A 24,442-nucleotide genomic window follows, 5' to 3' on the forward strand; every position below is an offset into this window, starting at 1 on the left:
CTCCCACTCATGAAGTTAAAGGAGGACAGGCCATTTTTACATCTTCATAAACATGACTTGGTATAAGTGCATCCAAGTATCTTTTGGGTGAACTATCACATGTTATATGTAACTGTGATATATCTATACAAGTGAATGATGTTAAATTCATTCAGAAAATATTCCTGGCAAGTATTTTGTGTGGGCTCCATTTTTCGTCCTTTCTATTTTAGACCAAAGTTCCATATGTGAACATACATTTGCCTATAAATGGTCTATTTGTCTTTGATGTTACAAATTAGTGTACAAGACTTAAGGAAGCATTTTCCTCCGTAAGAGTCAGCAAAAAGATAATTCTGTCCCTGATCAAATTTGAAAGAATCTATCCATTCCCAAATTTCTATTGCTACTTTGGAAGAGATTATAATAAAATTAATGATAATTCTAAAGAAAAGTAAATATGGTGGATCCATTTAAAGAGGGAGAACAAGAGATTTTTAGTTTCTAGTTTTCAGCAGGTTACATAAATTAGCCTATTACAATGATGTTTTCCAGTAAAGAATGGTGTTTGGCTAGGGATAGTTATTGTAATAGAAATTGTGGTAATTCAAACTCTACTGGGAAAAGCAGGTAAGAAACCTGATATTTATACTGTTATTAAAATAGCTGTGCATGAACCAAACTAACTATACAAGAAATCAACAATCGTGGGTGAAATGACTAAAATGCCCCGACTTATCCCATTGGGTTTCCACTTGCTATTTGCTTAGACTGGAGTCTTGGATCTCATATGAGGACCAATGTGCCAGCTCATTGCATCATTTTCCAATTCAGAATATTTGAACTTTTCAATGACTATACAGAGTAGGGAAGTAAATATCGCCTTAGACATTAATTTTCCATGTCTAGCAAATGACTACATTGGTATAATGATCTGGATCCACAGCTAGACTCAATTTATGAAAAGATGCCTTTTTACAGATTTCACAATACAGTAGTCTGATTTTCATTTTGTAAATAACGTGTCATTGTTTAGTATCTTTATTCATTGCCATTCAATGATGAAGTGACTCTACTGTTTAAGGGCACAGGGTAAAGTCATAGTAATGAGTCATGTTGAGTTTGTTCCCTAGAAGTGTTTGCCAACAATGTAGATAAGCTTATTACCAGCACTTAAAATCATTTTTATTCTCTCTCCCCCATTGTCTTTAATCTAATCCTCTTCTGCTGGTAAAGTTCTTGCATGCAATTGAGTCTCTATGTGGTAAGAAAATGAAATATGTGCAGATATAGAAGGACACCCATTGGTTTATAATGTTTCCACTTTCTTCAGTGCATTTCCACTTAATCTCCTTTCGTTCACACCATAAAGCATATTGGCTATTGTAGAGTTACTTTTACCTCAACTGTAGAGATGAGAAAACTCAAGTGTGCAGAAGTTAAATGTCTTACTGGGCAGCAAGCAACTATTATATGAAACAGTTAAATCTAGAACTCAGATCTCCTAAGCTCTAGATCGATGCTACTCCCTCTTGAAAATGGACTCAAATATAAACCTCTATCAATATGAGTTCACCGATAGTCAAAATGAGTCCTTGCAGTTAACTGCCAGATCTGAGGTTCTAGTCTATCCAGAGGTGTCTCAGGATAAATACCTGGTGATCTAATTCTGAGAAATCAGTTATTGAAAGCCCCATGAGGCAGAACCGACTCAATAGCAAGTGAAAACTCAGAACAGAACTTGAATGAGTAAAAATAAGATAAGCTTTCGCTTTTAGGCTATCACATGAATCTGTTCTAGTCTGAACCTCAGAGAGGATTCCCCTAAGAAGACCCAATAGAAAAGGGCAGCATAAGGGATCCTTGTAGTAAAGGAATTGTCATATATCTTGACTATGATTATTGATGGAACCCTCGTGGGTTAACAGTGGGTTAATAGCATGGTTGGCAGATCGAGTCCACTGCTCTCGGGGAGAAAGATGAGGCATTCTACTACCATACAGATTTATAGCCATGGAAACCCTACACAGAGTCACTAGGAGTGGTAATCTACTCAGTGGCACAAAACAATGTCAATGTTTGTTGATTAACCAGAGATGATTTTGATCATCATGGACAACACTACCTTTCAAGATCTTTTTTGTTCACTGCTGATTTTGAAACACTCCCCCCAAATACCACTAAGTCGCCTAAGAAGTAGTCTTACATTGACAACCATATTGTCATCATCTTCATGTCGTCTTCATGATGTGCTGTGGAGTCGGTTCCAACTCGGTGACCATAGTGACCCTGCCTAGGGTTTCCAAGGCTGTAAATCTTTACAGAAGCAGAAAGTCTCATCTTTCTCCCACAACCACTACACTACCAGAGCTCCTTTATGTGTATATCAGTTTAGGACAGAGGTAGTTCCCTGACAAATGACAAATTCCTTTCCACTGCCACCTCAAAAGGTTTTCTGTCTTTGTGTTGGAAAGCAGGTCTCCAGGTGTCCCTGAGGGTGTGGTCTACCTGCCATTCCACACAACACTTCATTGTTTTCATTTGCATGAAAGATTTTCTTATGTAAGACAATGATTTGAAGCCAAGAATTGGGAGGCAAGGAGAAAGGTTGAGCAGATTCACTTTCTCTTTGGGAATCTATTTAAGTGAAATTTCTTTCCACTTCCTTATTGAGGAGGTGTTGTGGAGTCAGTTCTAACTCATAGTGACCCTGTACAGGGTTTCCAAGGCTGTAATCTTTACAGGAGCAGAAAGCCTCGTCTTTCTCCCGCGTAACAGCTGGTAGTTTCAAACTGCTGACCTTGCAATTCGCAGACTGATTCATAACCACTATATCCAGTAAACTCCCAAGTCTCTGGTAAGGGACTCAGAGATGGCAGTGCTGAGATCCTAACAACAGAAATTATTTCCTGGTTCAGCAAAAATGTTTTTCTCATCTCCCCCAATTGAAGATGATAGAGATATATCAGCATTCCCTAAAAGATGAATTACACTTATACTGGGGGACTTCAGTTTATTTTAAAAAACTATTTGGACTTCAGAAATCCTGGTGATGCTCTAGGATAAGCTCTGGGCTATACACTGCAAGGTCAGCAGCTCAAACCCACCAGCAACTCCCAGGGAGAAAAATGAGGCTTTCTGACCAGTTGCTGGAGAAGGATATCATGTTTGGTAAGGTGGAGGGTCAGAGAAAAAGAGGAAGACCCCAAGAGAGATAGATTGGCAAAGTAGCAGTATCATGGGCCTCAAGAGTGGCAACTATTGTGAGGTTGGCCCTGGATCAGGCAGTGTTTCGTTCTGCTATGCATAAGGTCGCTGTAAGTTGGTACGGACTCAATGGAACCTAACAACAACAATGATTTACAGTTTCAGAACCCTCTACAATGTTGCTATGAGTCAGAGTTACCTTGATGGCAGCGGGTTTGAGTTGTTTTGTGTTTTAATTGGGGTTTTGTAGAAAGCCATCCAATTTATATTTAGAGAGAGTTATAAAGGACCAGAGAATAGACCCTTTTTAATGTGACTTTAGGAAGTTACCAAAGAGCTCTGGTGGTGTACTAGTTAGAATTCAGGCTGCTAATCTCACAGTCAGCAGTTCAAAACTACTAGCAGTTCCATAAGAGAAAGATGAGGCTTTCTGTTCCTGTAAAGATTTGCAGCCTCAGAAACCCTACACAGGATCGCTGAGTCAGAACCAACTCCATGCACGGCACATAACCTCCAACCACCACCACAAAGTAATCAGACCAGCCAGTCCCAGGTGGGCCCTGTTTTCATGTTCTCACTCTAGAGCTATCACATAAATCTGCTCTAGTCTGACCTTTAGAAGATCCCCTGACAAAGATTCAATTGCATACATTAAGTTTGTGTTTCTCTATTATTACTCAATATTTATTTTGTTTTCAGGTGATTACAGTAGAACAGATACACTCTGTTAATGAAAAATTTAATTTAAATAGAAAAAAATGGTGGTGGTTGTATGCTATCGAGTCGGCTCCATGTGCCATCGAGTTAATAGTGACCCACTGTGAGTTTTCCAACATTGTAAGTCTTTACGGGAGCAGAGCAGCTGGTGTACTTGTAGTTAGCAGCCTAATGCAAAACTCACTATGCTGCCAGAGCTCCTTAAGTAGAAAGACAAAAATAACCATGAAACATGTTTCATCTCAATCATGTCTTTAACAATATTGCAAAGATTCTGTTTCTGCTTTGTTCCACATGACAATGCAGAGCTATTTCTGCAACATCATTTTAGTGATAAAATTCCTTTACATAGAGTCCTGGTGTGGCACTGTAGGACAAGAACTGGACCACAAGTCCAGAGGTTCAAACTCACCAGTCATCCTTCAGAAACCCTATAGAGGGTCATTATGAGTCGGAACCAACTAAACAGCACTTAACAACAGTTCCTTTTCATATAGGCATGTCACCAGCTGGTTAGCTATCCTGACAACCATACTTGTTTATGATCAACGATTTTCCAAAGGATGTTATTTTTAAATGCTTCATATTAAGTTGTTTCAATATTCAAAGAAAATGCTCATTTAATGAAATTTGTCGAGTAGGTTCTGACTCATAGCAACTCAGTATACTGTTTCTGATGAGTGATGGGTGGGTTTGAACCACCAACCTGTGCTTAACAATCCCATGCTTATCCTACAGCACCACACCAGGACTCCATGATGAAATTTAGAAAGTATTAAAACAACATAAAAAATAAATTAATGGTTAAGTTTGGGCTGTGGTGGTTTGAAAACTGAAGAGAATTTATATAATTTATTGAGGAGTCCTGCTATGGTGCTGCAGGGTAAAGCACTGAACTGCAAGGTCGGTTTGAAGCACAAGGTCGGCAGTTCAAGCCCACAAGCCGCTCCTTGGAAACCCTATACAGGGTCGCTATGAGTCAAAACCAACTCAACAGCACATAGCAAAAACAACAATCATTTATTGAAGAGCCATGATGAATTTAGACGTACTGCCTACAAGCATAGAAGTCCTGGTGTGGTGCTGTGGACCAATGCGCTAGACTGCAAAGTTGGTTTGAACCACATGGTTGGTGGTTCAAGCTCACCAGCTGCTCCTTGGAAACCCTACACAGGGTCTCTATGGGTCTGAACTGACTCGACAGCACTTAACAACAACTTAAAGGTATAAGGAGTTCTGGTAGCTTAGTGGTTACAAGTCAGGCTGCTAATCTCACGGTCAGCAGTTTGAAACTACCAGCAGTTCCATGAGAGAAAGATAAGGTTTTCTGGTCCTGTAAAGACTTGAAACTCACAGGTTCACTATGAGTTAGATCTGACTCCACGGCACATAACCACAACCACCTAAAAGTATACATCAAGAAATTTGGAAGGCTGTTACCTGGCCAACTGATTGGAATAGATCCATATTTGTGTCCATTCCAAAAATAGATGGCTCAACAGAATGCAGGGATCACTGGACAATATCAATAATATTACATGCAAGTAAAATCTTGCTAAAGATAATTCAAAAATGGCTGCAGCCATACATTGACATGGAACTGCCAGGGGTTCAAGCCGGATTCAGAAAAGGATGTGGAACAAGGGCTATCATTACTGATGTCAAAGGGATCTTGGCTGAAAGCAGAGAATACCAGAAAGATGTTTACCTGTGCTTTATTGACTATGCAAAGGCTTTTGATTGTGTGGGTCATGCCAAGCTATGGACAATACTGAGGAGACTGAATATTCCGGGATACTTAATTGTGCTCATGAGGAACCTGAGGTAGTTGTTAGCACAGAACAAGGTAACACTGAATGGTTTAAAATTAGGAAAGGTATGCACCAGTGATGTATTCTTTCACCATACTTATTCAATCTGTACGCTGAACAAATATTTCAAGAAGCTGGATTATATGAAGAAAAACGTGGCATCAAGTTTGGAGGAAAACTCATTAACAACCTGTGATATGCAGATGATACAACCTTGCTTGCTGAAAGTGAAGAGGACTTAAAATACTTACTGATGAAGATCAAAGACCAGAGCCTTTGGTATGGGTTACACCTCAACATAAAGAAAACAAAAATCTTCACCACTGGACCAATAAATAACATCAAGATAAGAGGAAAAAAGATTGAAGTTGTCAAAGTTTTCATTTTGGTTGGGTCAACCATCAACACTCATGGGCGCATCAGTAAAGAAATGAAACAGTGTATTATATTAAGCAAATCTTCTGTAAAAGACCTCTTTAAAGTGTTCAAGAGCCAAAATGTCAATTTGAGGACTAAAGTGTGCCTGACCCAAGCCAGGGTATTTTCAATCCTCATATATATCTGAAAGGGGTCCTGGTGTGGTGCTATGGGTTAATGCGCTGGATTACAAAGTTGCTTTAACTGGAAGGTTGGCAGTTCAAGCTCACCAGCTGCTCTTCAGGAACCCTATACAGGGTCTCTATGGGTCAGAACCGACTCAACACACTTACCAACAACAACAATACATGTGAACGTTGGACAAAGAAAAAAGAAGACCATAGAATAATTGATGCATTTGAGTTAATGATTTTGAAGGAGAATATTTTAAGTACCATGGAATGCTAAAAGAATAAACAAATCTGTGTTAGCAGAAATACAGCCAGAATGCTCTTTAGAAGGCAGGATGGTGAGATTTTGTCTCTCATACTTCAGATATATTATCAGGAGGGACCAGTCACTGGAGAAGGACATCAGGCTTGGTAAAGAGGAAGACCCCCAATGAGATGGATCAGCACCATGGCAGCAGCAACGGGCTCAAGTGTAGCAACAATTGTGAGGTTGGCACAGGACTGGGCAGGGTTTCAGTCTGTTGTGCATAAAATCCCTATGAGTGGATGCTGACTCGATGGTATCCAACAACAACAAACCTAAAAGTATATTGTGATCACTCTTTTACCAATCTACAGGTCTTAACAGGTTTTGAACTGATGTATCTGTCCTCAATAATAGGTTTTCTCCTTGTGATACCACACTGCCTCTAGACCACCACAATCTCCATCCAATCCACCAACTCAACCACCACCTTCAACACTACAGCCTCTACCACCTTCACAAGCACCACCTCCGGCACCACCACTTCTAATACCATCAGCTTCATCTTCACCATCATCTCCAATTCGAATACGACTTTCAACACCACCACAACCTTCACAACCACAGCTTCCAGCACCACCACCTCCACCTTCACCACCTCACAGTCTTCTCCTCCACCTTCACCTCCGCCACAACCACTACCTGCACCATGATCACATTGCTATCACTTTCACTTTGCTGAAACAGAGCTCCTTAACCCTTTCCTATGAAACCGCTTCATATTCTCTTCCTTTTCTACTCCAACCCAACCTCTTCCAATCTCCATTCCCCTAACTGTATGAGTAACAGAAATAAAGTAATAGTCACCCAACCACATGCACTTGATGACAATCCCATTCATTCATCCACCCAATAGTGACAAAGAGCATACAACGCCGTTGGCACTGTTCTGAGCACTAAGGATACAGTCATCTCTTGTAGGCTTTTCCTCAATAGTAAAAGGCTTACATTTATGATTGTCTCCACATATAGTAGCCATAGTCAAACTGTTTGTAAATTGTCAAGCCAGGTTTTGGTTATCAGTTCACTGTCCCTGGCCTCCAAGGTGAGGGAAAGCAGAAGTGAGCCCTTCCAGAAGGATACAAGAGTCAAACGGAAAGTCTAAGGCAATTGTCATGAAGTAAGTTTTTATCTCTGATTGCCACAGCCAACTACCGCAGGAGAAAAATAAAAGCAACTTCCTATTTCCATATTCTGATGTGTATTTGCTTAATGCAGCTTGCTTGATATCGAGTGTACGTGGACCCTCTCTACAAAAGACACTTGACAAAGAAAGACTGTAAAGGAAGAAAATGAAAAGGCAAACGACAGATGGAGAACATCAACAGAGGCATACACGTGAGTCCTTGTCCTCTTCACTGACATGATGAGAACAGAAATGAGCCTGTGTTCATTCTCTTTCTAGTTTCTCGGTCAAATACACAGCTCTGGAGGATTCAGGCTCCGCCTTTCTAGAGCAATGTGCTGAAGTCCAATGCCTAGGGTGGGATTGAGAACCCATAAGCCCCTATAGACTAACAAAGTCCACTGCTAGGCTCAAATACACCTTCGTGGGTTGTTACTCTGGCTCCCTCATTTTGTCTCACATATACCCAAGCAAGGAAAATTAGCCACCCCAGGTACCCTTGGTATAGACTCAGGGACAACACCATGCCACAGAGAATCTGTCAATCTCCTGACTTTTATCTAAAGGTAACACCATCTCTAGCTGCCTGCATACAAAGGGGGAATGGCCACAAAGGACACACATTCTCAAAAGAGGGTAACCAGTAATCACAGAGTCTTTCCCCAGATGAACTCCCCAGATCCCAAACAAATGCTTTTCTAATCAAACCCATAGTCTTCAGCCCAATCATCCAGTAACTCAACATCCACTGAAGACACAGACCAGCACAGTGAGGCCAGAACTCCATCTCTGTAGCTCTAAAGAAATTAAAGAGTGTCCTTAGCTCTGACCTTGCCAGCAACAAGTTCATGAAGAGTAAATATTACATCCCAAGAACCACATTTCAGCTTTTCTAAAGCTAGTGCTCTGGTACCAACTGCCATATCATCTTGATACAATTATTTCTCCATCAGTCAAGGAGTGATTTTACTTACATGCAAGGAAAAGAGGGTATTTCCAAGGGCCAGTCTTTATCTCTGAGTTCAGAGCACTCATAATCCTCTGGGGCAGAGGTTCCTGTGTGAGCAGCACCAGCTTTGTGACTCAGTCCACACAGGGCAACCATTAGAAGCTGGCCAGAGAATGAAGCTCTTGCAAAAGAAGAGGAAGTGTCATCTGACTTCCTCAATTTCATTGCTCTTCCTTCCTACTGTTACTGAACCCTTCCTTGATTCCAATACCCAGGACACAATGCATGCAGCTCAGGCATGTCCTGGTTGTGCGACTCCGTTTGTCCCCAGACACTGCACAGCATGTCCCTTCCCAGGACGTATGTATAAACCCATCCTGACGTGGCTCACTCTGCAGGCTTGGATGGTGAGGACATCGGAAGAGTGCTCTCATCATGTTGGGTGGGGATGTCACTTGGTTGTCTGTTGTTAAGTGTTGTCGAGTCACTTCTGACTCATTGTGACCCTATAGAGGATTTCTGAGGACCGATGATGGGTCTGATCTGCCTCCCTGCTGTTCAAACCGTCTTTGTGAACTTTGTGGACTAATGCTCATCCTATAATGCCATACCAGGTGACACTTGTTAACCATCAACCCCTTTCTAGTTCCCATTTTCTTTCTGGTACCCTTTCTTTCTCTTCCCCTGAACATTCACAATAGAGGGTCAGCAATGAGAAGCCTTGACATAGTGTCAGCAGCAATGGGCTCAAATGTCACAACAAGTGTGAGCATGCCAGTGTTTCGTTCTGCTGTGCCTAATGTCGCTATGAGTAGGAACTAACTTGACGGCACCTAACAACACTCATAATGTTTCCTAAATAAAGAGAGCACTGATAAACCTGTTTTTTAAAAACAAACAAACATGTTAAGCACACACATTAGATTCTCTAACTTCAAAGTTTTTCTTTCACACATTAGGGAAAAAAAGGCTAAAAGTTTAAAATATTTAAACTCATCTGCAGTTAAGTTCCAGGCCTATCTTAACTTCTTCTTTTCAACATCAGCATCTTTCTCTTTATATCTTCTTGGAGGAAGTATACCATCTCACTTTATTTATACTCTGTCTTCAAGGCGTCCTGGGAGTGTTGTGAGTTAGACATTGGACTGCTAACCGCAAGGCTGGCAGGTTAAAGCCACCAACCTTTGTGTAGGAGGAAGAGGACGCTGTCTGCTCCTGTGAAGATTTACAGTCTGCTCATTCATTATGAGTCAGAACCAACTTGATGGCAATGGGAAGGGGTTGCCAAAGAAAATGAAATAAATCATTAGGAACAGATTCATGGCTAATGCAGTCTTCCAAAATGTGACAAATTGTCCCAAAATGTAGAGGTATAAAACAATAATCGTCTATTGTCTCTGGTTTCTGGGCCAGAAAGCAGGCACGGTTTAGTTGGGTCCTCCTGCTCAGGGGCTGTCCCGACCGCAATGAGGTGTGAGCTGCCACTGCGGTCACCTCAAAGCTCGTCCACACTCACTCATGTGAATATTGACAAGGCTCATTTTCTCACGGGCTACTAAACTGATCTTCTTAGTCCTATTGGGCCATGGGTGCCCTGCCACATGGGCCTCTCCATAGTGCAGCTCACACCCTGGCAACTGATTTAATTCGAGGGAGTAGATAAGAGCATGGAAGAGCATAGGTGAGAGTAAGCAAAAGATAGAAGTCACTTTGTAACCAATTCTCAGAAGTGATTTCCCTCCTTTTGCCTTATTCTAGTTCATATTCTGTTTGCTAAAAGCTACTCACTAGGTCCAGTCTACATCCACATGGATGGGACCAGAGAAGGTGTGAAGACCAGGAGGCAGAGGAGATCGGGACTGTCTCAGAAGACCGCCTACCACATTATGTCAAGTTTTTATCCAAACTCAAGTAGTACCTGTCCAGCCAAATAGGAACAGAAAGGAAGATCCATCTAAAGGTAAATTATTTCTAGAGACATACCACTTAGACAAAGTCTGAGACCTTCTTCCAGGTATAATATTCTCTAGCAGCCCACCTTTGGTATTACCAAGTTTGCATGGACATGGGTCAAACCTAAAAGTCTAATGCTGTTTTCAGGTTTGACCCATGTCTGTTAATCATTCCATCTCTAAGAAACAGACCAATTCACTTACAGACATCCTAAACTAAACTATAGAATTAACCTAGAATCTGGAAAGTGATGGATGCAATTTTAATGAAAAGGATAAATGTTCACATAATACAAACATGAGAAAGCTTTAAATCAAGCTCAGATTTAGACCTTTCTCCATGGGTTTATATAGTCACTAAGGTGCATTCATCCCAATTAGGGTCAGTCTTCTGGACACATAGCCTTCCTTCTCAAGTCACTCACTGAGTCTCTTCCTCCCTTAAGGATGACCAGCCAGGCTTCATTGTATTTAGCTCCCACCAAGACCACAAGATGCAAAGGAAGATTGCCTCTTCTAGCTTGATTTTAAGTATGAACAGCTTTGGCCAGGGACAAATAGAAGATCTGTTTCCTGGACTGCAGATGACTGGGGCCAAGGAGATATGAGTCATTGTGGGTAGGGATATAAATTATTCCAATGACCTTTGCTGTTGTTGTTGTTGTTAAGTGGAGAAAGTTCTGATTCATAGTGACCCTGTATAGGGTTTGAATTCACAGTGACCCTGTATGGTCTGGCGAGTTTGTACTGCTGACTGTATTATTAGCAATTCACTGCCTATCCTACAGCACCACAACAGGAGTCCTCATTGGTCTTGTTGTTGTTGTTGTTGTTGTTAGGTGCCATCGAGTCGGCACTGACTCATAGCGACACTATGTACAACAGAACAAAGCACTGCACGGTCCTGGACCAACCTCACAATTGTTGCCACGCTTGAGCCCATTGATGCTGCCACTTGGCCAATCCATCTCGCTCAGGGTCTCCCTCTTTTTCTCTGACCCTCCACCTTACCAAACATTATATCTTTCTCCAGCGACTGGTCCCTCCTGACAATATGTCGGAAGTATGAGACACAAAGTTTGGCCATCCTGGCCTCTAAGGAGCACTCTGGCTGCACTTCTTCCAAAACAGATCTGTCTATTGGTTCTTTTGGCACACCGTGGCACTTTCAATATTGTTCTCCAACACTGTAACTCAAAATCATCAATTCTTCTACAGTCTTCCTTATTCACTGTTCAGCTTTAGCATGCATATGAGGTTATTGAAAATACCATGGCTTGGGTCAGGAGTACCTTAGTGCATTGGCCTTAGCTCTGCCTAATTTAATGATATGCTTTTATAACATCTGGCATTCAAACATGAACCAGAGTCTCTTAATTGTATGTGTAATTGGCAAAAGATTAATGACAGTATTGCTAAAAGTGAAGTGGAAATCGTCTGTATGGCATGTTTGGTGTCTGCATTTAATGGTCAGAAGTTTGTTTTGTTTTGTTTTTAATTTATAGATTAAACGCTGATGCCAAGATATCCCATAACTCATAATCCAAATGTCAATTTTTTAAAAACCTGTGTTAAAAATTAAATAATTGTGGGAGATCAGAGGAAGAGAAAATATATAAACAAAAGTATTCCTTGGTAACAAGCTATTGCCTTTAAGGAATAAATAAATGTTTGAACACTGCTTCAGTGTCAGGTTTCTGACTTCCTCTTGTTTCTTTATAGTTATTGCATAAGAAGATAACATTTGAAATAAATCTGTGGAGGAGTAGAAAAGCGAAATGAAGATGCTGTACATTTTGACCAGAAACACGATGAAAGTTCTCTCAATGACTTCTTGTTTGTGGGAATTTCTTTGTGGAAAATGTGACCTCATCTACTCCCAACACTGAGTTGGTGCTCTAGTTCTATGACCTGTGTGGCATTCAGAAAGCATTAGATGGCATTAAGTATTTAGTGGAGGCTTCTCATTAGACTTTTAGATGTCATCTAAAAGACATCATCAGGGACCATGTTATTTACAATGATGGGGTCAGCATTGGAACCACTTACATTCTCTAAGTATAGATCACCTGATGGATAACATGGGAGTAATCTTCAGGGTTGTTCAAGATGGTGGACTGAATACAGATTCTTTTTGTCACCTCTCCTCCTTCTCAGGACCCCTTTAAAATAAAAATAAGACAGCTATTATTGAGTCAATTCAGATACATGGTTTACCACACACACACACACATGTGGCAGAGTAGAGCTGTGCTTATTTTTCAATGACTTATTTTTCAGAAATAGATCACCAGTACTTTCTTTTGAGGTACCTTTGGGTAGTGAAAAAATGGCATAGGGGCCACATCTGACTTTCTATGGCTTCACAGCTGACAAAGAGAAGCAAGCTCAAATCAACCAAACATCCTGGATAGTGTATGAGAAAATGTGGAACAAAACTCAAAATTATATATATATAAAGTATTGGGTTTACTGGTCAGAAAGCGATTGGAGAAACCTGAGACTATGGTCTTCAGTCCTCTACCACCCTTCAGGTCTGGAAAGGAACTCATCCTGGTGGTCCAATTTTCAGCCAAGCAGTAGATAGGCATACAGAGAGGATATCAACACTACTAAGGCATACTCACCATGGAGTAGTAAATCATTCAAGATCAAAAGGGCAACATTTTAAGGTGCTTGCCTGTTTTTCCCTGCCTATTATTGTAATATAGACATTTAAGTGGGATAGAAAGGAATATTGGGAAATATGATTACATATAGCTTATAAGCCCATCTTCAACCTATAACTGATTAGATTAGCTAAAAGGGACTAGAATGTGTCAAGGGAAAGAACTTCTTGTTAAGCCTTTGCAAAGTATGGGACCTTATGTGGACTCCTGAGCCCCACCCAGAATCTTTAGAAAAGAGACATGCAGACCAACCCAGAATGACTAGAGGAACAGAAGATAAGCCCACTAGGGTAAACACCTTTCTAAGACTAAAACTCACTGGTGACCATTCTGGTCAACTTGTGAGTGAGAGTGGGAGAAATGCAGCAATGAAGACATGGACTGAGTTTGACCATGATCTATAGACACCCATTGACTTCAAGATGAGAGAGAGAAGAAAAAGGGCCAGCTGGTTTGAAGTTCAGGGAGACGTGTGAACTCCCAAGAGTGAAGCAGCCAGCTGGTCTGAAGTGGGGGGAGCCGTGTGAGAACTCCCAAACTTGGAGATAGTACCCATTTGACCTAGCTTGAATGGCTTGCTGATCAGAACTTGATCAGATGAAGAGAAGGAAGTTTGGTATAGGAAGCAAGCAAAAATTGCTATGATTTGATGAACTGGGCCTTTGCTTGTGGATGTAGTTGCCCAAAATTCCAACCGAAAAGGAAGGATTCTTCATATCAAGGATCAAGCTTGTTTCCTTAATGCACTGGGTTGATAGGGAAGGGTAACTTAGACTTTGGCTATCAAAAAATGGGAGATTATAAAGGCACAAAGTGGCTGGCTTACAAGCTTTCATGAGCAAGTTTAGTGTCAGAAAAAGGGGACAAGATAGAATCACTGAATAGTTTTCCTGTTGTCCAGATGTGTCTGGTGAAAGGAGATGGGGGAGAATGGGGATTTTATGATACAATTATAAGTAATTGTTACCAGGACTAAGGGCAATTGTCACAGTTGTAAATGTAGAAGAGGTGTAACGAAAAGGAAGGAGCAGTTAATCTGTCATTTCATGAACAGAAGACCCTAGGAGCATCAAGAGGGAAGAGCATGAGAGGATCGAGGGATCTAATCAGAAAAGTGTGACAAAAGAGATGTTGGCAGAGGTGATGGCACAGAGACAGAGCAGCAGAGGACTAGAGTCCCATGGACTGAGAAAGGCAGTGTGCCTGCAGGCAGGAGGCTGGCTTGCAAAATGTGCCCTTTGGACATTTAAATGATAAATATTTTCAGTGTATTATGTGTACATCCAAAATACAAATAAATAAAAACTGGAATAGAGGTAAAAATTGTTAACCGATGATACATGGAGGGGATTGTAAGCATTGCAATGGTTTGTTGAATGTAAAACTGATGGTCTGCCCTATAAACCTTCACTTAATTCATAATAAAAACTTGAAAAAAAAAAAAAAACACCACAAAACAGGAAAGCAACATTTACCTAAAGACCAAGTTGAGAAGGGACAAGAAGCAGGGAACTATTGTTGCAGGGAGGGGATTACAATCATTGAGATGAAACAAACTGTAGGATTTGTTGAATGCAAAACTGATCATCTTCTTTGTAAGACTTCACTCAATTCACAATAAAAAGTTATTGTGATTCCTTGATCCCAAGGCTGATTCCTATGAAGCTGAGGTCAGACATGCCTCTAGCCTACAACCTTCTTTACCCTATTGTGTCACCAACTGTCTCCCCACGGCATGCTTACTTCTCTGTTAGGTTTGATAATCCATTACAATAGCCACATGGAACTCATAGACAACACTCACAATTATGGGACTTGTTAGGGTAGCGAACAGGGCAGAAACAACTGAGGGTGTAGTACTGCTCCAGTCAGGAACTTCTCCTCTTTTCCATCAAACTGCAGGCATGCTCTTGTCTCCAACTTCTTAGCCACGTGGCCCTCCAGCCTCTGCCCTGCTCAGGCAAGTGTTACAAAGGGTACATTCAGCAAACCAATCCCTTGATCATAGGCACTCATCTTTACTAGGTCCATGAGCCAAGAAACCCACAGCTGCTCTCTCTCCAGGCCACAAACTCTGCTGACATTTTCCCAAGAAGGGATTGCATACTGTGCTTATGGCTCTTCTTCCTTGGTGACTCTGGGCTCATTTGTTCCTGCCTCTGAGATGGTGCCTTTTGAGCCTGTCAGGATGGCAAAACTAACCAATCCTAGCATTAGAGTCCAGTACACTCTATTTGCATTGTCCCATTCAATCATTTGGTGGCACTGTAGGATAAACACTGAACTGTTAACCTTAAGGTTGGCAGTTCAGACCCACCAGTGCTCCTTGGAAACCCTATACAGGGTAGTTATAAGCCGGAACCTACTCAATGGCACTTAACAACAACAACCAGATGACTTTGGACAGAAAAGTCATATCAAGTAACATCATGGTACCACAGGTAGACAAGAGCAGCCAAACTTACTATTAGCAGCAGGATGTAGTCACCTTTTGTGCCACCCGGAGATTCCTTAAAGTGATAGGAGCCATATCAAAACATACAAACTTGTATAAAAATTTTTAAAGTAGAAGAAGAAAGAGGAACATTAGAAAAGATGACAACAGATTTCTGGAAGATGAAAAACTGAAGGAAGAGTGATAGGGCTTAAAGAGAGAAGGGACCACACCATTGGTAAGGAAGAAGCATGATGGAAGACACTGGCTATCTGTGGTCCAGAATCCTTGAGACTCAAAAAGCCCAGAGACATTATAAAACATCAATACAGATGGATCTGAAAACAGAGAAAGAATTGAATGTACGAATCTAACACACACACACACATCTTTCTTCTCTATGTCTCTACCAGAGCAGCCTTTACACAGAATATCCTTACAATCTTGCCAGGAAGACTTTCACCCAGGCCCAGGCAATACCCTGGTGTATCTAGCTATAAAGGAATTGAAATCCTGCAGGAAAAGCGACAGCTTTGTGGATGGGATGCTCCAGATTGAAAATTCTACATTCTAGTGTCAGAGCGCCACTCGGCATCTATAAGACTCACATCTTCAATCACCTCTTTGCTCTGTGATCAATAGCAATTTCCACCACAGGCCTGGGGCATCCGAATCAATTTCTATTGCTCAGTCTTAAATGGGAGCTGGGCGTCAAGAACTTCAAGAAGTTCAGGGTCAGGAACCACTCAGGATACAGGTCTTTGGTCAGGACAGCTTTGTGGCTATGCCCACAGGCAGATCTTTCTCTGGCTCTTGGTCACTTGTTCTTAGACCCACAGATTTCTTGGGCCTGCCCGGTCTCTGTCTTGCTCAAACAAGTTTTATAAAGCTCTTTACAAAGCACCCCACTCCACAAGAGGCCTACTCACCAAAGGTGTTCAGCTCTCTTGCTCTGATGGTCAGCATGCCCATGGTAACCACCTTGCTTCATGGCCAGGAAGCCACAGCACCATGTTGTACTGATCTCTTGGCTCTATTGCCACCATTTCTTTGCCAGTATGCATTGGGCATGCTATTATCTCTGGGTGTAAATGTGACTTCGATGGCACCAAAGTTGATTCAGGAACATGGGAAGTCAATACATTTTATAATTCAAGATTGTTGGTGCAAATTTATAATTCACTTTCCTCATGCATGCAGAAAGAAATCTAAGGTACTCTAAATTACTGGAGCCCTGGTATGATGCTGTGGGTTAATGTGCTGTAATTGGTGTGAACGGTGGTTGAAACTCACCAACCACTCCTCGGAAACCCCATACAGACTTGCTATGAGTTGGAATTGACTCAAAGACACTGAATAACAACAACCTCCACCACCATCAAAGTGACTGCATAGTCTTCCTTTCCTTTTATCACTGGGCATGACATTATTAATGAGCCCTGCTGTTAGTGTGAAGGTCAGGCATGACCAGAAGGTCACCAGCTTGAACCCACCAGCAGTTCCATGAGAAAAAGACCATCAGCTGCCATGAGGATTTTTGTTGTTATTGTTATGTGCCATCAAGTCATTCCAACTCATTGTTACCGTCAGTGTTTCTGAGGAATGGCTGACAGGTTTGAACTGCTGACTGTGTAGTAGGATAAGTTTAGTAATCCTACAGCACCAGACCAGGAACTCTATGGAGCAGTTCAACTCTATCACCTGGTGTTGCTGTGAGTCAAATTTGACTAACAGCTGTCCTAGTGTGGCACTGCAGGGTAATGCACTAGACCGAAAGGTTGGTTTGAGCCACATGGTTGGTGGTTCAAACTCACTTGTCACTCCTCAGAAACTCTATACCGGCTCATTATGAGTCAGACTGACTCAATAGCACTTAACAACAACAACAACAACCAGCTGCTGTAGGATAATGCACTGAACCACAAGGGCAATTGGAACCACAAGCTCGGTGGTTCAAACTCATCAGTGACTCCTCGGAAACCCTCTACAGGGTCGCTTTGAGTCAGAACCAACTTGACAACAATTAACAACAGCAATAACAAACCAATACTAGAAGATGCCCCCAAAAGACCCTTTGGTTTTCACAGACACTCATCCCAACCCACATGTGTAACCACAGCTCTATAACTCTTAGATACTGAAGACCAATGTTCACCCCAAACATGAGAACTCCTTATGACTCTCCATTTTGTTGAAACCAAAATAGCCTAGTGGTAGTCTCAACTTCCAAGTCAATGAACCGTCTTGAAATCCCTCAAAAAAGAATTTCTTCCTTGGGTTCTACTGCTCATTACCATCAAGTTGGCTTCCAATTTATGGACACTAGAACTGCTACATCCATAAAGTAGAAAGTGAGATCAGAGAGGTCAAGGGGAGCCCAGTAAGACACAACTATATTTAGGTGACATACGGGTCATAGTGATAACTTGAGATTTCCCCCCTGAGTGAGGTGCTACCAACTAAACCTGAGTCAGCAAATGTTTTTATCAAAAGCCACTTATAGATCGAATCCCATTCTCCCAAAGATATATTGTAGTTCTAATCTTCTACGAGTCCTGGTGTGGTGCTGTGGGTTAATGCACTGGACTGTAAAGTCAGTTTGAACCACAAGGTCCGCACTTCAAGCTCACCAGCTGCTCCTTGGAAACCCTGCACAGGGTCACTATGGGTTGGAACTGTCTCATAGGGACTTAACAACAACAACAACAATGTGGTGCTGTGGGTTAATGTGCTGGACTGCAATGTCAGTTTGAATTGTAAGTTCTGCGGGTGAGGCTCACCAGCCCCTCCTCGGAAACCCTATTCAGGAACCAACCCGACGGCACTTAACAACAACAACAACCTCCTGTGAAACTGACCTGGTTTGGAAATAATGTCTGTGAGGATGGTATCAGTTAACATGAGCTCATACCAGAGTAGGGTGGATCCTAATTCAATCTGAGTGATGTTTTATAAAAAAGGAGAAGAGACTCAGAGAAACAGAGGGAAAACAGTCATTCAGTGATGGAGTTGTGGTGTGCCTGGGGCTACCAGAAGGCAGAAGTGGTAAGAAAGGGCCTTCCACTGGACCCTTTGGAGAGAACTTAGACTCTAGATACTATGAGTTCAGACTTTTACCTCTATAAATGTAAGGCAATGCCTTTCCGTTCTTATGAGCTACACCATTTTTGGTACTTTGTTATGAAATACTAGAAAATTAATACAGTCAAATCACTAAGTATTTTAGTCTTGCTTTAGACACTCTCTTTTAACTATTCAACTCTGCCTTTGTAGCATGAAAGTAGCCACAGGCGGTAAGTAAATTAATAATCATGGTTTTGTTCCATTAAAATTTTATGATCGTCTATATTTGAATTTCATGCAATTTTCACATCATAAAATATTGTTCTTTTGATTTTTTTTTCAGTCATTTAAAAGTATCAAGACCAATCTAAATTCACAGCCTGAACAAACGCAGGTGGCAGAGCAGATCTGATCGATGGGCAGTCGTTTCCCAGCTCCCAAATTGAATGATCAATTAAGCATGAAGGTAGAACATGCCTATTTTTAGATGTGAAAACTGACTCAGAAAGCTAACCTCCCACACACCCTTTCTTAGAAAGTTATTTGATGATGTGTTCTAGTAAGACAGGGAGATGTAGTTCCAAAATATCTGGAAAATGATGAGGCTTTCTGCTCCTGTAAAAATTTATAGCCTCAGAAACCCTATGCAGGGCTGTGAGTCAGAACCAACTCAATGGCACACAGCAAGCTCTATTGGACGAGGAAGGAGGAGAGCCAGCCCCGAAATGCAGCAAACAGAAGTGCTGGGATGAATGTAAGGCAGCTGGTCCTGCCAGCTAACCTACTCAGGTTAGAGCATGAGAGCAGAAGGCACCAAGTGCTAAGTATCCAAGAGCAAAACAGAGCCACAAAAGCTGATATGATCCTTAAGAATGCAGAGTAACTTAGGGGAGCAGTGAAAACAAAGTAAGAAAAACAGAAAAGCAAAGACAAAACACCAGGGATACATAGATCAATAAAAACAGTCAAATAACAAAAATGTGATGATTTTATGTGCAACATGTATGGGACCAACACTCCCTTCCACAGAGTTCTATGCTCAGTTGGGTTAGATATTTCATGAAAAAGGCCACATAGAACCCAGAAACCATAGTCACAGTTATGGGGTTTCTTAGGGAAGTGAACAGGTTATAATGCAGAATCAGAAAATGCTCAGGGCATAAAGAGTCCCTCCAGTCAGGCATTGTTTCCTAAGCTGTGCCCATAGACGGGCCTCTCCCAGCCAAGCAAGGCTACAAAGTTCTTTTAGGGCAGCTGATAAATGCTAAAGGAGCTCTGGTAGCATAGTGGTTACAAATCGGGCTGCTAACCTCAAGGTCAGCAGTTCGAAACAACCAGTTGCTCTGCAGGAGAAAGATGAGGTTTCTGCTCCCTTAAAGACTCACAGCCTCGGAAACCCTGTACAAGGTCACTATGAGTTGGAACCAACTCCACCAAGATAAATGCTCACAGTTCACACCACTACACTAAAAGCCTCAGCCTGAAGGCACTCAGTTTTGTTGTTGTTGTTGTTAGGTGCCATCAAGTCAGTACTGACTCATAGCCCCTATGCACAAAAGAACGAAACACTGCCCAGTCCTAGGCCAACTTCATACTTGTTGCCACACTTGAGCCCATTGATGCTGCCACTTTGTCAATCCATCTCACTGGGGGTCTTTTTCTCTGACCCTCCACCTTACCAAACATGATATCCTTCTCCAGAGACAGACTGGTCCCTCCTGACAATGTCTTAAGTATGAGAGACAAAGTTTGACCATCCTGGTCTCCAAGGAGCACTCTGGCTGCACTTCTTCCAACACAGATCAGTTGGTTCTTTTGGCAGCCCATGGCACTTTCAATATTCTCCTCCAACACCATAACTCAAATGCATCAATTCTTCTACAGTCTTCCTTATTCACTGCCCAGGTTTCACATGCATATAAAGTTATTGAAAATACCATGGCTGGGGTCAGGTGCACCTAACTCCTCAAGCTGACATCTTTGCTCTTCAACACTTTAAAAAGGTCTTGTGCAGCAGATTTGCCTAATGCTAATATATCATTTGATTTCTTGATCGCTGCTTCCATGAGTGTTGATGGTTGATCCAAGAAGAATGAAGTATTTGACAACATCAATCTTTTCTCCATTGATAAGAATGTTGTTTATTTGTCCAGTGGTGAGTATTTTGGTTTCCTTTACACTGAGATGCAATCCATACCAAAAGCTGTGATCTTTGATCTTCATCAATATATATTTTAAGTCCTCTTCACTTTCAGCAAGCAAGATTGTGTCATCTGCATATCACAGGTTGTTAATGAGTCTTCCTCCAATCCTGATGTCATGTTTTTCTTCATATAACCCAGCTTCTGGGATCATTTGCTCAGCACACAGGTTGAATAAATGTGATGAAAGGATACAACTCTGTTGCACATCTTTCTTAATTTTAAACCATTCAGTGTTCCCATGTTCTGGTCAAACAACTGCCTCTTGGTCTGTGTACAGATTCCTCGTGAGCACAATTAAGTGTTTCGGAAAACTCATACTTCGCAATGTTGTCCATAGCTTGTCATGATCCACACAATTGAAAGCCTTTGGGTCGTCAATAAAGCACAGATAAACATCTTTCTGATATTCTCTGCTTTCAGCCAAGATCCATCGGACATCAGCAATGATATCACTCATTCCACATCCTCTTCTGAATCCAGCTTAAACCTCTGAAAGTTCCCTGTTAGTAAATGCTTGCAGCTGTTCCTGTATTACCTTTAGTAAAACTTTACTTGAATGGGATATCAAAGATGATTTCTGCATTCTGTTGGGTCACCTCTCTTTGGAATGAGCACATATATGGATCTCTTCCAATCAGAAGGCCAGATATTTTTCTTCCAAATTTCTTGGCATATATGACTGAGCACCTCCAATGCCGCTCACTTTCTTGAAAGATTTCAATTTTTATTCCATCAATTCCAGGTGCCTTGTTCTTTGCCAGTTCCTTCAATGCACCTTGGACTTCCTCCTTCAGTATCATTGGCTTTTAATCATATGTTACCTCTTAAAACGGTTGAACATCAACCATTTCCTTTTGGTCCAGTGACTCTGTATCAAAATAAGATGGAAGGAATACACACTCAGTTTTAGGTCTTGACAATTAAGTGCCTGAAGGCTCCTCTGATGGTTACCAGGGGTGTGAGGGAATGAACAGTAATTTGTTGTTAAGTGCAGTCAAGTCAGGTCTGACCCTATATAGAATTTCCAAGGAGCGGCTGGTGAGTTTGAACTGCTGACCTTACTGTTCAAACTGACCTTGTGATCCAGTTCATTTGCTCACAGCACCATAACAGGATAATTCAGGTGCTGTAGAAGGCATTGTACAAGAAGGAGGTTGGCAGAAGAATGATGAACACAGGTGAAGACACCAGAAGGAATTCAAGTATTAAAGTGGATAGAGTCAAATACTGTTATATGCACAACCCTGCAATAACAGTGCTAAGCAGGTAGATACTTGGACAGAGATACAAGCTGAATGGGAGAGAGAGTCTACCTACAAATGGATAAGGGTTTGATAGAGAATATTTGTATATGAGTATTTACCTATGGGAGTCCTGGTGTGGCACTGTAGGATAAGCACTGGACCTCCTGATAAAAGTCATGAGTACTTAAAATACTTACTGATAAAGATGAAATTGAAGAATTCCACTGACATCTTCTGTCTGAAATTGATCAATCATGCAATCAAGGTGTATTGATAATTATTGCCAATTGAAATGCAAAGGTTGGAAACAAAGAGGAAGGGTGAGTAGTTGGAAAATATGGCCTTGGTAATAGAAATGGTGTTGGAGATCGCATGATAGAATTTTGCAAGACCAGTGACCTCTTCATTGCAAATACCTTTAAAAAAAAAAAAAAAAACAGAAAAGATGACTATACACATAGACCTCACCAGATGGAGTACACAGAAATCAAATTGACTACATCTGTGGAAAGACATGGTGGAAAAGTCAAAACAAGGCCAGGGGCAGACTGTAGAGCAGACTATCAATTGCTCGCAAGCAAGCTCAGGTTGAAGCTGCAGAAGATTAAAACAAGACCACAAGAGCCAAAATATGACCTTGAACATATCCAACCTGAATTTAGAGATCATCTCAAGAACGGATTTGATGCACTAGAGTAAAGACCAAGGACCAGAAGACTTGTGGGGTGACATCAAGAACAGCATACAAGTAGAGAGCAAAAGGTCATTAAGAAGATAAGAAAGAAGAAAAAGACCAAAATGGATGTCAGAAGAGACTCTGAAACTTGTACTCCAGAGTAGAGATACTAAAGCAAATGGAAGAAATGAGGAAGTAAAGAGATGAATAGAAAATTTCAAAGAGCAGCTCAAGATAACACAGTCAGATAACAAAATGTGCAAAGATCAGGGGTTAGAAACCAAAAGGAAGGAACATGCTCATCATTTCTCAAACTCAGGGAACTAAAGAAAAAAATTAAGCCCTGATTTGCAATGTTAAGGATTCTATGGAGTCCTGGTGTGGTGCTGTAGGATAAGCACTCATCTGTAAGGTTGGTTTGAATCACAAGGTTGACAGTTCAAACTCACCAGTCACTCCTCAGAACAACCGGGTCGCTATCGGTTGGAACCTACTCAACAGCACTTAGCAACAACAATGGGCAAAATGTTGAATGGTGCATAAAGTATCAAAAGATATGGAAGGAAGCACAGAATCACTTTTCCAAAAAGAAATAATTGATGTTCAACCATTTCAAGAGGTAGCATATGATCAAGCCAATGATACTGAAGGAAGAAGTCCAAGTGCACTTGAAGCATTGGCAAAGAACAAACTTCCAAGAATTGATGGGACACAAAGTCATGCTGCACTGAAGGCACTCAATCATTTATGCCAAGATATTTAGAAGACAGCTACCTGGCCAACTGATTGGAAGAGATGCATATTTGTGCCCATTCCAGAGACAGGTGACCCAACGGAATGTGGAAATTATCGGACAATACCATTATTATTGCATGTAAGTAAAATTTTGGGTAATGAATAAGTAAGACTTTAGAAGAATTGATGCATTTCAGTTATGGACTGCCAAAGGGACTAACAAAACCGTGTTGGAAAAAGTACAGCCAGAATGCTCCTTAGAAGCCAGGATGGTCAGACTTTGTCTATTTTACTTTGGACATATTATCAGAAGGGACCAGTCCCTGGAGAAGAACATCATGCTTGGTAAAGTAGAGGGTCAGCAAAAAAGAGGAAGACCCCGAATGCTATGGGAACACAGAGCAAGCAACAATGGACTCAAGCATAGCAATGATTGTGAGATTGGACCAGGACCAGGGGTGGTTTGCTCTATTTTGCATAAGGTTTCTATAAGTCAGTACCTACTCGACGGCACTGAACAACAAGTCTGAGAAGACAAACATGTTCTTTGATGTGAAGAGTCTTTCATTCTGGTTAGAATTTTGAATATCTGCATTCATAAGCAAAGTCCAGTCTTGATCAAGCCATCAAAATTGCAGCAATTTACACTAGCTCACACTGATCACAAATTTTTCTCTTCATTTGGTCAGGTTCTGGTTGACTCATCCCTAGTCATAAAGCTAGGTAAAATGGTACCAACTTCAAGCTGGGAATCCACACTATCTCCCTACACTTCAGATCATCTATCTATCTATCTATCTATCTATCTATCTATCTATCTATCT

The sequence above is a fragment of the Chrysochloris asiatica genome, unplaced genomic scaffold (assembly GCF_000296735.1).
Source record: "Chrysochloris asiatica unplaced genomic scaffold, ChrAsi1.0 scaffold00117, whole genome shotgun sequence".
NCBI classification, from domain to species: domain Eukaryota; kingdom Metazoa; phylum Chordata; class Mammalia; order Afrosoricida; family Chrysochloridae; genus Chrysochloris; species Chrysochloris asiatica.